At 49.0% G+C, this 14,817-nt stretch overlaps 1 pseudogene; it reads right to left on the reverse strand.

The window, feature by feature from the left end:
* Positions 1-2,304: 2,304 nt before the first annotated feature.
* Positions 2,305-2,989, reverse strand: LOC126028307 (DNA-directed RNA polymerase II subunit RPB7-like; annotated as a pseudogene).
* Between the last annotated feature and the right edge of the window lie 11,828 nt (positions 2,990-14,817).

Here is a 14,817-nt window from a genome sequence, read left to right on the forward strand (position 1 = left end):
CGTGGAGGCCTTCAGGCAACACGGGGCGGCCTACCAGCACTTGGCTGGAGAGAATAAAGAACTGGTAAATATAGTCCAGAGACAAAATCAGCTCCTGGCCAGGCTCCAGCTGGAGAAAAGCTACGATTAGGTAGAGGTAGAGAAAGTCCTGTTGGACCTGAGGGAGATGCTGGAGAGAGAGAGAGTGAGAAAAAGTGAGAGAGATAAGAGATGAGAGAGACGAGAGGAGAGAGAGATAAGAGGAGAGAGAGACGAGAGAGAGAGAGAGAGAGAGAGAGAGAGAGAGAGAGAGAGAGAGAGAGAGAGAGAGAGAGTTTGAGGCTCCTGGCAAGGTAGCCTGGGACCCGCTCCTCTCAGCCTTTCTGCCTCCCTCCTGCTTCCTGCCCCTTTAGAAACACATTCAAGCGCTGGCCATGGAGGAGGAGGCGCTGCGGGCCCAGCTGGCCAAGGTGCAGTTGACCTCGGAGGAGTGTGAATGGAGGGGCCCAGGGTGAGCAGCCGCCTTTGGAGAGTCAGGAGACCGGGGCTCCTTAGAGAGGCGGTGTCTAAGCCTCTACCCCAGGCCCCACCACTTCCATGGGTGTCTGAGACCCTGGTGAGACCCACAGCGAGAGATGTGGCAGGAGTGGAAGAGGAGGAGGAGTTGGAGAGGAAGACGGATGTGGCGGCACAGACAGTGAGCCTGCAGGAGAAACAGCCCGCCTGGACTCTGCCCGTCAGACTAGTGCGTGGGCCTCGGTAAGCCTGGCAACTCACCGTGGAGGGACTAGGAGGCACCCCACAAGCACACCACACCCTACCTCTTGCACACAGATGCCAACAACACCTGGCGCCGAGGCAGAGCCAGAGGGAGAACCCTGCACTTACCACCCAGTCTCCTAGGCAACATGCCTCTGGGAGCCACCCACCCTGGGATGGCGGGCCACACCGAAGCCCGGGACATGCCGTTGGCCCCGAAACAGGGCACAGGACAGGGCTGGGCTGCATTCACCAAACTCTCCCTCCTGAATGGATCCTCTCCCGTTCAGGTCTCCCTCATCTAACCCCACCCTATACTTCCCGCCCTCGTGCTCCCTACCTTCTCCCACCCCACCTTCCTCTTCCCCACCTTCCTCCCCTCCATCTCCCTTTGGTCGAAGAAAAATCACTGTAGCTCCTTGGGGACCACCCAAACCAAGGAGCACAGAATGAGACCCACACAACATTGCTGGGCCTCATTCGCTACTTGATTGCAGGCCACCAAGTGCTCCCGCACACCGGAAGGCCACACAGACATTTTGTTAAAAAATGCCCCCAATTCTTTGTGTACCACCCAGCGAGGGTTCCATGTGGCGTTGTCCTCCACGCCCGGCATAGCTGAAGGGGAAATTTCCCAATGTCCAGAGACCTCGATGTCCTGCCAGGAAAGAAGGACGATGTCCTCAAACTCAGCTGGGAGAAGCTTCTGCTGGCAGCTCGGGCCCTTGTGGCCACGGAAAACCCAGCTCATGTCCCACTAGGGTACCGGGGGAAAGAAAAATCAAAGAAAACCCAGCTGAGGCCAGTGTCATCTCAGCCAGAAGACTGGCTGTCCTGAAGTTGTCCAGCTGCTGCCGCTGGAGCCACTCTGACCCCTGGCCGTTTCCCTCAAAAAATATAGGCAGCTTTCTGGGAGCGGCTTTGGGTGGCTCCTGACCCTGGGGCCGACCATCAGTCCCTCACAGAGGCATCTGATGTTCAGTCGCCAACGATGGCTCTGTGAAAGACTCTCCTCTGCACTCTGTGGACATTGCCGTCCCTAGTAACAACAAGGCTCCCTGGGTCTCAGTCGGCGGATGCCGGCCCAGGAAGGTCTGCATTTGACCCAGGAAGGTCTGCAAATGCGAGGCACCATTTCCCGGAACACCCAGGGGAGGTCAGAAGATTGGGGAGTGAGCTCAGCCTACCCAGCAGACTGGTCTGCAGCTCCCACTGACTCCAGCCACCGGTATGGTCTTAAACTATTTATAGGCTGATTAGAAATCACATGGATAGAACATGTGAGTTTTTAAAATAAAGATATTATTTATTTAAAAAAGAAGATAAAAATTTAATGAGAAACCAAAACCTTTTATAGTAGAAGACACAGTTTAGAAAAAAAATTTAAAAAATAAAGAAAAAAGATAAAACATCTGGGTGTGTGAAGATATAAGATGGACCAGGTGCTTTTCTGGGTTCAATAGAAACCTTCCTGGCTCTCCCACAGGTGCCAAACGAACTCTTTGAACAACAGAAAAAGTGTGACAGCCACACCTTCAAGATAAGGACCAAGTGGGGCCCTGGCACTCAGCTCACAAGCCCCAAGTAATTGTCCATCAGAGCCGATCGCAAAAATGTCATTCTTGTCCACGCGGATGCCCACGATCTTCAGCTGAATGTCATCTTCCTGCTGAATCACGATGTCCTCATCCAGAATCTTGTCACACGGAGGATTGGAATTAGGATCAAACTCCATCTCCTATGGGATGGAATGTCTCAAGATAAAGCCGGACATGGGTCCAATTTCAATGAAGACTCCAACCTTGTTAACCTGGGTGACGATGGCATCCACAACTTCCCCTTTAAAGGGATGGAAAACCAGGCCCTTGACTAGGACAGGACAAAGCCTCTGCCCGGCTGGATCACACCAGCACCAATGTCGTCGAAGGGAATAACAGCAACCACAAAGCCATACTTGCCCGGTGCAGGTGCCCTCCACTTTAGTGGAAAGCTTCTGCTTCACGGTGTTGGGCAGGTTGGGGCCGAAATGGTCAGGTGCAGCAGGATGTTGTGTTCCAAGGATATGTGCTAGAATATCTTTGCGAAGGTCCCATCAAGGCCCCTGGGTCTGTCTCATAACCTGTCCTTTATAGGCCAAATAGTTTCTAAAAAAACACTGGGACAGCAGCATCACTGCTACAGTTGGTTCTGCGACTGAGTTCCAACACTCTTTGCGATGACTGGAGCTCATTTTGCCATGATTCCCGATCATTGGCGGCAGAAGAGAGAGGAAGGGGAAGATATTCTCTGACATTCTCTGTCCTATTTCCTCCCTTGTTCAAATAAATGGCAATGGATCTGCACCAGGCTATGTGCGTGTGTGTCACTGAACAGGGCGCAAAGCTCTTTTGCCAGTGCAAAAATCTGCTTCTGGATTGTGGGGAATTTGTCTTAGAGGCCTCTCCATGTCCAAGATATCACCTGCACCCCCAGATGAGGCCTGACAGCGGGACCCAGAAAAGTCCCCACTATTGGTGAACAGTCTCACCAACTGCTGAGTGTCACAGGAGAGTTGGGCGATAGCAGTCCTGAACTTTTCCTCCCAGTCAGGCACTTCCACAGTCTCTCCTTTCCCCTGTTCTTTTGTGGCCCCTCTGCAGGGCCCACCAGGACAATCCATACCTGTCTGCCATCCTGGCTGTCTGTTGCCGACCCTCTTGTGTCTAGATGAGGACCTGCATATATATAAATTATTTATACTATATATTTTTATTATTTATATTTATTATATTATTTATTATTATAATATATTATATATTTATATTATGTGCATAAATATATATTTATATGCAGATCATCATCTCTATATATATATAGGATCTACCCTAACCATAGCACTGGGCCCCATGAATGAAGCCCTTCAACTCCCACTGAGCACCCCAAACAACCCAAACCAGCAGGCACACTTGTTTGCCATCGTTCCAAAATGCCTTTGATTCTCAGCCAAGTGACTTCAACAAGAATAGGGTCAGTGACCCAGAAAGCAGCTATGTAGCAGATGCTGTGCACAGGGCTGGGAGGACAGGGATGAATGGGGCTGGGCTCACTCCCTATTCATGTGTGGGTGGGTACACACTTGAAGAGGGCGATGTGGCATATTTGGGTACCTTGTCATCAGGCCTCAGGATACCTAGGGGGTATCGAGAACAAACCAGATAAACTGAGAGAAGGCACGAGCTTCCCCAATACCACACTTGGGTGTCCTTCTAAGCACGAGGATGGTCCAAGTCACAGGGAAATGGGGACAGGATCTTGAGGCTGGGGACTTGCTTTGGAGTCATGGAAGAGCCATCTTGGGGGAGCTCAGAAATGGCAGACAGAGGTGGCACGGGCAGGGGGCTCTAAGGTCCAGTAGACTTGCTGTCAGCAGTGGGAGGAAGCAGAGAGTGAGAAGGGGAGACACACAGAGGGAGCTGCTGGGACAGGAACAGGAGGACATGAGGAGGGAGTAGACAAGAGGGGAGGTCCTGGGAAGGGTTCTGGAAAGGAGAGAAAGAGAGGGGCCATGGGTCCAGGACACTCTCCTCCCTCACATACTGTCCTTTCAGTCCACCAGCAGGTCCCCCAGGCCTCCAGCCCTGCTCTGCTTCATCTGCCAGCACTCTTCTCCCTTTGTGCCCTCCTACCCAGGCCTAGGTCGATGATGCTTGGGTGCCATTTGGAAGGAAAGAGTCAGGGGGAGGGAAGATACTGCTTGATCCCGGAGGGGCTCAGCTAGGAGGATGGTTGGAGATGGTGGGGCCACCTGAGACCCCTCAGACTGCAGAAAAGCTGGGCTCCTCACCAGGCAGCCTGAGCAGGTGGGCTGGACCTTGTAGGTCTGAAGCTGGCCACCAGTGGTTACAGGCTATATGACTGAGGAGGGGCTCTCTGCTGGTCGGGGAACCTCTTGTCACTAGGTGAGGCTCTGCCCTTCCTGCTGGGTAAGAGAAGGCATCAGTACTGGGCCAGCAATAAAATATAGTAAGCAATTTAGCTTACATAGTAGACTATTCCCAGGCATAACAACTGCCTCTTTATGCTCATGACCAAGTTGTTCAAGATTTGCTGCAGCAATTACAAGCTCTTCCACAAAAATATTCTGAGCCAATATTTAGTATTCACATAAGAGCCCACTCTAGACTTTCAAGGCCCATGGCTTTCGGCAATGAAACAGCTGCTTGTTTGGTCATGTCACTATTTAAGTTACCTGCAGAAGAACATGGAGCCCTTCATACAAATGCCTTTTGTTTGCATATCAACTATCATATTCCATGGAAGCAAGCCAGACAAGTAGTTGATACATGTACCATTTGTGCACCTTTGAAGAAAAGAACACATGTAGCTGGGGCCAACAAACCCATGAAGATTACACACTAATTAATTAAGGCAAATTGATATTACACATGTTGACTCCCCCCAAAAAAACTTATCTTCATGTGATGGTAGATACATATTCTCATTTTATATGGGGGAGTTTCACTGACTTCATGATGAGCTAAAGAAATTTGCACCTTCATGCTTCAGTGCTTTTCTGTTATGGGTTTCCCCAAAACATAAAGACAGACAATGACCCAGACTACACCAGGAAAGTTTTCAATAATTTTGTAAGGAGTGGCAAATCAAACATAACACTGGCATCTCCTACAATCCATAAGGACAAGCTGTAGTTAAAAGATCCCACAGAACTCTAAAAAATTGGAGGTGCCAAGAGATTGGCATGTTTTCCCACAAAGTGTCTGATTCTGCACGTAAGACCCTCTCCACAAGAGTTTCCTTGAATAATTGAGTTTCTTCATGCACCCTTCGGAAGTGTTTCACTGAGCCTCAGGGCCTGGAGAGAGGTCTGCTAGATTTCTCATTTGGTGTGCTTTTCAGTGACTCCATGTGGTGCCAGAGAAAGAACAGGACCTCATGTAGGCAGGCCTGCATTTGGCAATGGCGCCTCTTCCCTGGACCAGAATTCTGGACACATCTGAAGTAAAATCTGAGGGGGAATGCCTGGCCCACCTCCAGCACAGCCCACACCCTGCTACTCCCTGGGCATTTCCCATCATTCTAACATGGAGCAGCAAATGGAAATGTGGAGTCTAAAATGCTAAAATAGGGGGACATTTTTGTCGCCCCCAACCAGATGCCACATTAGAGGACATTACTATGTATTTTGGGTTTTTTTGTGAAGGGCCACGCCGACAGTGCTCAGGGCTTACTCCTGGCAGGGCTCAGAGGATGATAATATGATGCCAGATCAAACCGAGTCAGCGAGTCAGTGGCGTGGGAGGCAAAGTGTCCCACTCGCTGTTCTATTTCTCTCTCAGCCTGTGGTGTCCATTTTACAGGTAACAAAACTACAACCCGAGTCACCCAGGTGTGAAGTCCAAGGCCACAGGTGCGAGTTACCTCCCAGTCTCATGCTCTACCCGTCAACCGGCTCCCCAATCCCGCCACTCACAGCCCCCAAAACTGCTCTTCCTGACTCCCCATGTTCTCAAGCACCTGCTCTGCTCTCTGGGCCTCAGTTTCCCCAGCTTCCACGACAGGATCTTGGGCACCCGTGAGAAGGTGCCAGAATCAGGCCTCAGCCAGTGTTGGGTCCGGTTGGCCTCACTGACCCAACTATGGCTGCGGTGACACTCCCTGTGGGTGACTGACAGCTGTGGGGCGAAGCTGGCCCCGGGGCCCCGGAGGGAAGCTGAGGCAGCCACCCCAGATGTCTATTCCTGTCTTGGAAGCAGCTGCTATTTTGAGGCCCTCCAAGCCTGAGCAGTGGGGAGACGTTGGAACACCCCGAACCGGGAGGCAGAGACCCAGCACAGCCTGGGACAGAAAGGGGGGGGGGCACGCCAAGGGACCTCGGAGCCCTGTTCCGGCAGGAGGGTGTGCTCTGGCCACCCCATGGGGAGAGCGTGAGGGGACTTCTAGTGGGCTTCCTGCACGTGGCAGAGTGGGTGGGCCTTGCCAGCGGGCAGAGGACGGGAGGTGCCACGTCAGGGCCTGAGGCTACAGAAAGGCCCCCACTCTGGGCATGAAACCGAGGCCCAGAGCTGTTCTGAGCTCCTGCCTTGCCATCAAGCAGGTCTGAACCTGGGGTCCTTCCACCCTGGCGACTGAGCCCTGGTACTGCCAGTAATAAGACGGGCAGGTGTGTGTAATACAACCAGCAGAGGGGTGTGTGTGTGTGTGTGTGTGTGTGTGTCTGTCTGTCTGTCTGTCCTCAGTTGTCTCTTCCTGTAAGCATGTATGTGTGAGCCTTCGCAACCCTAACTTGTGGGCCTCAACCAAAATCGCAGGGCTACAGGCCAGAGAGATAGGACAGTGGGAAGGGTCCTTGCCTTCCATGTGGCTGACCTGGGTTCGATTCCTGGCATCCCATATGCTCCTCTGAGCACTGCCAGGAGTAATTCCTAAGCACAGAGCCAGGAGTTACCCCTGAACACCACCAGCTACGGCCCCCAAGCAAGCATCCTAGTAGCTGTACTCCTCCTCCTACTCTCTGCAAGTTACTTCTTTTTTTTTTTTTTTTTTTTGGTTTTTAGGTGACACCTGGCAGCACTCAGGGATTACTTGTGGCTCTGCCCAGAAATCGCTACTGACAGGCTCAGGGGACCATATGGGATGCCGGGAAATGAACCCGTGTTGGTCTAAGGTTGGCCATGTGCAAGGCAAATTCCCTACCCCTGTGCTATCTCTTCAACTCCTTCAAGTTACTTTTGATCCACGATTTCCTTCTCTGTAGAGTGGGGTTCATAAAACAAAGTGCCTCCTTTAGTACAGTGTGGTTATGATTCATGCTATGTTACATTCTAGAACAAGGGCCGGAGCGACAGCACAGCTGTAGGGCGTTTGACTTGTACGCAGACAACCAAGGTTTGATTCCCGGCATTCCATATGGTCCCATGAGCCGGCCAGGGGTGATTTCTGTTCACAGAGCCAAAAGTGACCCCTGAGTGCCGCTGGGTGTAAGCCCTCCCCCCCAAAAAAAAGAATAATAAAATACTACTAAAAATGTTCTAGAACATTCAGGCACACAGTCAGGCAACAGACTCTCACATCGCACCGACCCTTTGCCAGCAGCAGCAGCAGCACTTTTCAGGCTCCCAAGCCACTTTCAAATTCCCCTCCCTTTGGCACGAGTGCGGAATGTCTGTGGGATCTGCTTCCTGGCTGAGTCCTACTGGGTCAGACCATCGTGCCCTTAATCTTTCAGTTAACTGTTGGAAGCACGAACCCTCCCAGCAGGCAGAGGGGAGGGAAATGGGTGCACGAGGAAGCCAGGGCAAGAGGGGCAGGAGCTGGGCTGGGGACTGTCTCTGAGGTCCGGGCAAAGGGGCCGGCAGGGGCCACGTCTGCCTAGCAACCCGGTCGATTCAGTGGTTGGCTCCAAGGCCCCTGGGCCAAGCAGATGAAGGGTTTCATTGGATCCAGGCTGTCCCAGCAAGGCTTACGGGGCATTGGTTGATTGGATTATCGCAGCAGAGCCCCCCCCCCCCCAAGCAATGATTGCCCTTTGCCACCCTCCACCAAAGGGGTCTCTTGGGTGCCATCAGCATCTCAGTGGGCCAGAAGGGTAGCACAGGGGTAGAGTGTCTTGCACACGGCTGATCCCAGACAAAGCGGGGTTCTATCTCTGGCATTCCCTGGCCTGAGGGCCGTCGGGTGTAGCCCAAAACCCAAAATATAAATAAAATTTAAAAATGAAGGATGGTGGGGCTGGAGAGATAGCACAGCGGTAAGGCATTTGCCTTGCACACAGCCAACCAGGACGCACCTAGGTTTGATCCCCGGCATTCCATAAGGTCCCCTGAGCCTGCCAGGAGCAATTTCTGAGCACTGAGGCAGCAGGAATCCTTGAGAGCTGCTGGGTGTGGCCCCCAAACCAATTAAGGCCAGAGAGATAGCATGGAGGTAGGGCGTTTGCCTAGTGTGCAGAAGGACGGCGGTTCGAATCCAGGCATCCCATATGGTCCCCTGAGCCTTCCAGGAGCGATTTCTGAGCATAGAGCCAGGAGGAACCCCTGAGCGCTGCCGGGTGTAACCCAAAAACAAAACAAACCAACCAACAAACAAAAACGAACACAAGTCTAAGTCTGAGGTTTGCATGGATCAGGATTCCACTGTTGGGGTGAGTTTGCACTCCTACCCTGCCTCACCTGGAAAGGGGGATGGGAGAGATGAGGGTCCCCAGCCAGGAGGGACCCAGTGTGAGCCCCTAGCTCCAGCGCTCCAGGCCACCAAGTCACCACCTTCCTTCCTCAGCGGGCAGGGGGGTCCCGAGTGTCTGCCAGCAGCCTCCAGCTCATTAGGAGACGTGTCATTAGTGGGTGGCAGAGCCCAAGCCGGCTGGGGCTCATTCCTGCGGGGAGAGGGAGCTGCACCCCGCGTCTGGCCGGGGTGTCCCTGGAAGGCCTTGTCTGGAATGACACAGGCTGGGCGGGAAACTTGTTTCTCAGGGCTGCGCTTGCTTTTGTGCATTTGACTCCCATTTTCTGGCCCAGTCCCTTCCCCACCTAGAGGATGAGGAGAGGAGCCAGGACCAGCCTGAAACCCGCAGGAGTCTGAACTGAGGACTGGAGCCCAAGGCTGGAGATGCGACGGAGAAGGCGGTGGACCTATCTGTGAGCACACACACAGACACTGTCCAGGGGACGTCGGCGGTGTAGACACGAGTAGTGCAGACCTCGGGGGTCAGAGGTGGCTTTGGATCCAAATTCGGCTGGGGGTGGGGAGTGTGGCTTTCGTCCCCCAAAGTGCACGACATCCCTGGAAAACATGGAGAGAGCTGAAGGTTGGGCGGTTCGGCGTTTTGTTTTAGGGCCCCGGGTTGGGAAGGGGTGGTCCGAGGTCGAGGCTGACTTTCACCGGCTCACCACGCGCCTCCGACGCCCCCTGCTGGCCAAAGGAGGTCACTGGCCAGCCGGGTTTTTACTTAAAAGCCTCAGTTTGGGGGGGATTCCAAGGACCTCCCGGGCAACGCTCCTCCACCCTTCATCCACCATCCTCCATTCTTTCTTTTTAAATTTATTTAAAGAAAATGCATCACATAGTTGACATAACTGATCATAATACACTTGTTTTAGGAATACCGAAAGCAACATAACTTAAAAAATATATAGAAAAGTGAATGAAAAACTAAAGAGATGGAAGAAAAAGGAAAGAAGAAAAAGTTCAGTAGAAAGTGTATATATATGAAAATACTATGCCTTCAAAGTTAAGGAGTCATATTAATCTCATGGCCTTAGGTTGCTTTGTGTACTGCTAAGAAATGTTATAATGTACTACAATCTGGGGATTTGTGGACAAAGTAATTGTACATGGGTTCTGCCTTATTTTTCTTAATGTTCTTTGACTGTAAGTTCAATATTTAGGCATCAGCAAGGGGATTTCTTCTGAGAACTCTGTTTATGGGCGATTGTTCTTTCACTGTAACTTTACCTTGTCCTCTTTGCATCATTGTTCTCATAATTAAAAATAAAAAAAATTAAAAAAAAGAAAGTGTATATATATGTATAGATATTTGGTTTTTGGGTCACACCCAGCAGCACTACTCCTGGCTCTATGCCCAGAAATAGCCTTTGGCAGGCTCGAAGGACCATCTGGGATGCCGGGATTCAAACCACTTTCCTTCTGCATGCAAGGCAAACACCTTACCTCCATGCTATTTCTCTGGCCCGCAAGAATATTTTTGAAAATTATTGAATCACAAATGAACTCATTAAAGCACTGTTTAGTAAGCTTTTCTTTTTTTTCTGTTAAAGGATAAGAGTTTTTAAAAAATACTGTAATAATGGTGTGAGAGTGGCAATTGTTGTTTGCATAGGCCCAGCAAAATATAGATAAAACCAAAGGGAAAAAAAAAAACCTTGGTGAATACAAGGAGACCTTACTCCTGAAATTTTCTGGCATTAGACCGGACTCTGGGATCCAGGCATACTAGGTTGTCCAACCCCTGAGTCATTTTCTCTGTGGTCCTGGTGAAATTTTTTCACACATTAGCTGTTGTTGGTGTCAGGTTCCTATAGTTAAAGATTCTGATTTCTAGGGTAGGAGAGATTGCTTGGAGGTAGGGCTTTGCTTTGCATGCAGAAGGATGGTGGTTCAAATCCCTGCATCCCATAGGGTCCCCTGAGCCTGCCAGGTGCAATTTCTGAGCATAGAGCCAGGAGGAACCCCTGAGCACTGCCTGGTGTGACCCACAAAAAAAAAAAAAAAAAAAAAAAAAAAAAAGGTTCTGGTTTCTGTGCATCTCCTTCATCAAAGTCAGGATGCTGTGGAGCATCTTCTGGTTTCACCTCACCATTAAATGCAGAGAAACCTGCCCTGCAAGCAAGTTGCTGCTGAGTCGTCTGGGTGTTAAGAGAACCTCTTTAGAGTAGAGTAAGTCAATGCCAGGGCAATGTGGCTCTTCACACTTTTAATTTGGCTCTTCTGTGTGCCCGGCAGCTGCTCCAGGAGTCAGGACTCTGCTCCTAGCCTCTGTCAGTGCGTGCCCTGTGTGGCTCTCAAAATCAGTTTCAATCGTGGCTCAGTTGAAAAAAAAAAAGGGTTGCTGACCACTAGTTTAGGATATGGTATAACATTCTGCTATTCTCTTGCAGTTAGTCCACCTGACTTATGGTATGGGGAAATGTTCTATTTTTCTTTCCTGGCTTCACACATTATCTGGTGTCTTTTATCATGACCAGCTCTTCTCTTGGTGGAGATGGGTATTGTCTAATTTTTAACCCTTGACAGTCTTACAAAAATGTTACAATAAATAGCTGGTCTATGAATGGTGATTAAATTTGCAGTGATGGTTTAAAAAGTTTAGTTTAAAAAGAAGGGCCAGAGAAATAGCATGAAGGTTGGGCATTTGCCTTGTATGCAGAAGGATGGTGCTTTGAATCCCAGCATCCCATATAGTCCCCCGAACCTGCCAGGAGCAATTTCGAAGCATAGAGCCAGGAGTAACCCCTGAATGTCGCCAGGTGTAACGCATAAACCAACCCCCCCAAAAGAAGCTAATTTCTTAGTGTAACCTAACCTAGAACTCAAACTTAAGAGGTTTAGTAGCCTGTCCATCTCAAATAATTCAGGTTTTATTTTTAATTTTACATCTATTTACTTATTTTGGGGTTTGGGTTCCCACCAGGCAGTACTTAAGAGTAACTCCTGGCTCTGAACTCAGGAACCAGAGGAGCGATGGACTGAATCCAGGTCAGCTGCATGCAAGACAAGTGCCCTACCCACTGTACTATCTCTCCAGCCCCTCGGGGTTTATTTGAAGGGTTCAGCACTGCTTTTACTTTAGGCAAAAATACTCTGGTGAGGGGCAGAGAATAGACAGTAGGAAAAAGTCTCAGTGATACTAGAATAAGTGCCTTTACCTTGATACTCGTGTCTCCGAAAAAGAAAAGCAGTAATATAGTCACTATTTAAATTAATTATACAATGCCCCCCCCCAAGGAAAAAATCGTGAAGTTTTAAAATAGTAATTTTTCTTTGAGTATGGATAGTAATCTTTGGAGAAATTCTTTTAGGCAAATACAGTCCACTCACACACAGTGAAAACTGCCCTTAAAAGCTTCTGTAAAGGAACTAATAGCAGAGAGTAATAGCTACTTCGTAAGGGCATTGGGGAATTCATCAGAGAGGTTCTGTAAAGTGGTTTAGAGATGAAAAGTGCAATATAAATGCTAAACAGTCACTATTTTTTCCCTGGGAAGAGCTGTAATAAATGTAATCAGGACTTGGCTCAAACTTGGCAGCCCAGTGACCACTTACTTCCGCACTCATAGTGATGAGGAAATTGCTGGCAAAACGCCTCTCTCTTCTACGACAATGTCAGTAATCTCCATCAAACTCAGGAAGGCTCGGGATTGTGAAAGACTTCAGAGTTATGAGGAAAATAAAAGTACAAGAATCTGGTATTTCTATAGCAGATGATCAAAAAACATGGGATTTGATTTACTTCTGGAACTCCATGGTGGAGTGTTTGGGGATGTTGCTATTATAACAGCACTAGATGGCGCCATGTCACTTTGGAAAGCTAGGCGAGGATTTTAATTTCAATATGTATGTGTGTGTGGGGGGGGTGCATCTCTAATTATAAAGTTAGCGCAAAACGTAAATAAGTAGAGGCCTCATGTAAGGTATTTCCTCCTTATTTGACTTGATAAGAAATTGGGACCCTCTGATTTTGGGAGGGAGAGACAGGGCCTACTGGATCACTTTGCCTCTGCATAAAGCCTGTTCTGTTTTCTTTCCCAGGCTTAATTTCAGGCTGAAGAGGGTTTAGGGCTCCCTTTACCAGGGAGCTGTGACAGCTGAGTGTGTCATGTGAGTAGGAGGAAGGTGACTTGAGAACAGAGGCTGGAGGTACATGAAGCAGCTCACCAGGAGAAGGGGTCTGGCAGCTCTTCTGCCCTGGAAGCTAATAAGTGTTTAATTCTCATTAGGGTGCAGAAAATCTGTTTTTCTCAGAGTCCTTGGGAATTCCCACAAGGGATTCCAGTGTTTCTTTTACTCTTAAAAACCAAAACCAAATCCAAATCCAAAACCACTACACTCACCCCCTTACCATGGAAAATCCTTTGCAATGATTCAGAGTATGAGTGATTTTGAGAGCCATTCAGAAAGCCTTGAAATCATGTTTAAAAGTTGTCTCCAGTAACCACCTGCTCTCTCCACCTACATAGCATTAACCTATTGGGTACAGGGAACCCTTGGCCCCTCTACTTGGCCTCCATTATTTAAGTATATGAGGGAGCAGAGCAAGTTTGATTTGGTTCATTGTGTGAGCATAACTTTGGTCCTATTGCAAAGAGCTTGACTCTTGTCAGGGGCCCAGAAAGAAAAGAGACCAGGGCCTCCACCAGGTCACAGCATGTGGCTTGTAGATGTTGGTTCATTCCTCTGATCTCCCAACTCCATGTCCTCATTCTGGCCAAGACTGGCTGCAGCTGCTGCAAAAATGAAGTGGGAAAGAGTTCTTTCTAGAAAAAGAGCTGCTCAAGTGGAGTGGATGGAAATGGTTGGATTTGAGACAAAGGAAGAGGATTAGAGAGATGTTTAGCAAGTTGATTCAAAAACCATGTGCTAGGGATGCTCCAGGGCACTGAGACACTGCAGTTAGTCTATAGATGCTGGGGACAGTGGGTGGCTCGAGAGAAACAGGGGTGCATATTCTTATTGAGTGAAAGAGGCAGATGGAATAACTAGTAACTAGTGGGTAGAAAATCACTGTGGCATCATGAAGGGAAAGTGGTATGATACCTGCTGAAACAGCTGTCCTTGGTGTGAGGGATTATGGCAAGTTCACAACTAAATAAAAACACCCCCTACCTCAGTTTAGGCTAGTCATTCTCCACCACACACCCCAAGGGCTGAGGTTAGGTTATACATACTTGTTGGACATTTGGGGTCTAACTTAGCCAAAACAATTAAAAACATTTGGCTTTGGTTATGACATGAGATGCCATGATGTAGTTACAAGGCACAGAAGGTATGGGGGCTGTAGACCCACACTCTCCTTGATCTTCCTTTAGGCCCTGCACCCTGCCTGCAAGCATCTCATACTCAGCACTGCAGTCACAGCCATGACTTTCCAATACACCAGCCCAACTCTGCTTCTCTTTTCTTCCTCCAACCCATCCAGCAGGCCCATTGTTTGGGGTCTCTCTTAGAGGGGTTCAGGAGTTACTTCAGGCTCTGTTCACAGGGTACTCCCAGAGGTAGTTAAGCTTGGGCAGCAAAACTTTACAGTATAGTTTAAAGTCGAGGAGAGAAAAGCTTATCTTTTTTCTCTAGAATTGCTTTGGTTCTTTGGAAGTGTTTTCTATCCCATAGAGATTTCAACAACAGTTGATTCATGTCTTTCAAAAAGGTCATGGGTATTTTTATTGAATCTGTATAATGCTTTGGGCAAGATTGACATTATGATGATATTAATTTTCCCATCCATGAATTGGGGATATGTTTAGTAGTTATGTCTGTAGGGTTTTGTTTTGTTTTGTTTTGTTTTGTTTTTGGTGTGTAAGTAGTTCATCTCTTTTAAAAGCTGAGTCAGAGGTATTTGGTTTTCTG

The sequence above is a fragment of the Suncus etruscus genome, chromosome 14, assembly GCF_024139225.1.
Source record: "Suncus etruscus isolate mSunEtr1 chromosome 14, mSunEtr1.pri.cur, whole genome shotgun sequence".
Classification (NCBI taxonomy): Eukaryota; Metazoa; Chordata; class Mammalia; order Eulipotyphla; family Soricidae; genus Suncus; species Suncus etruscus.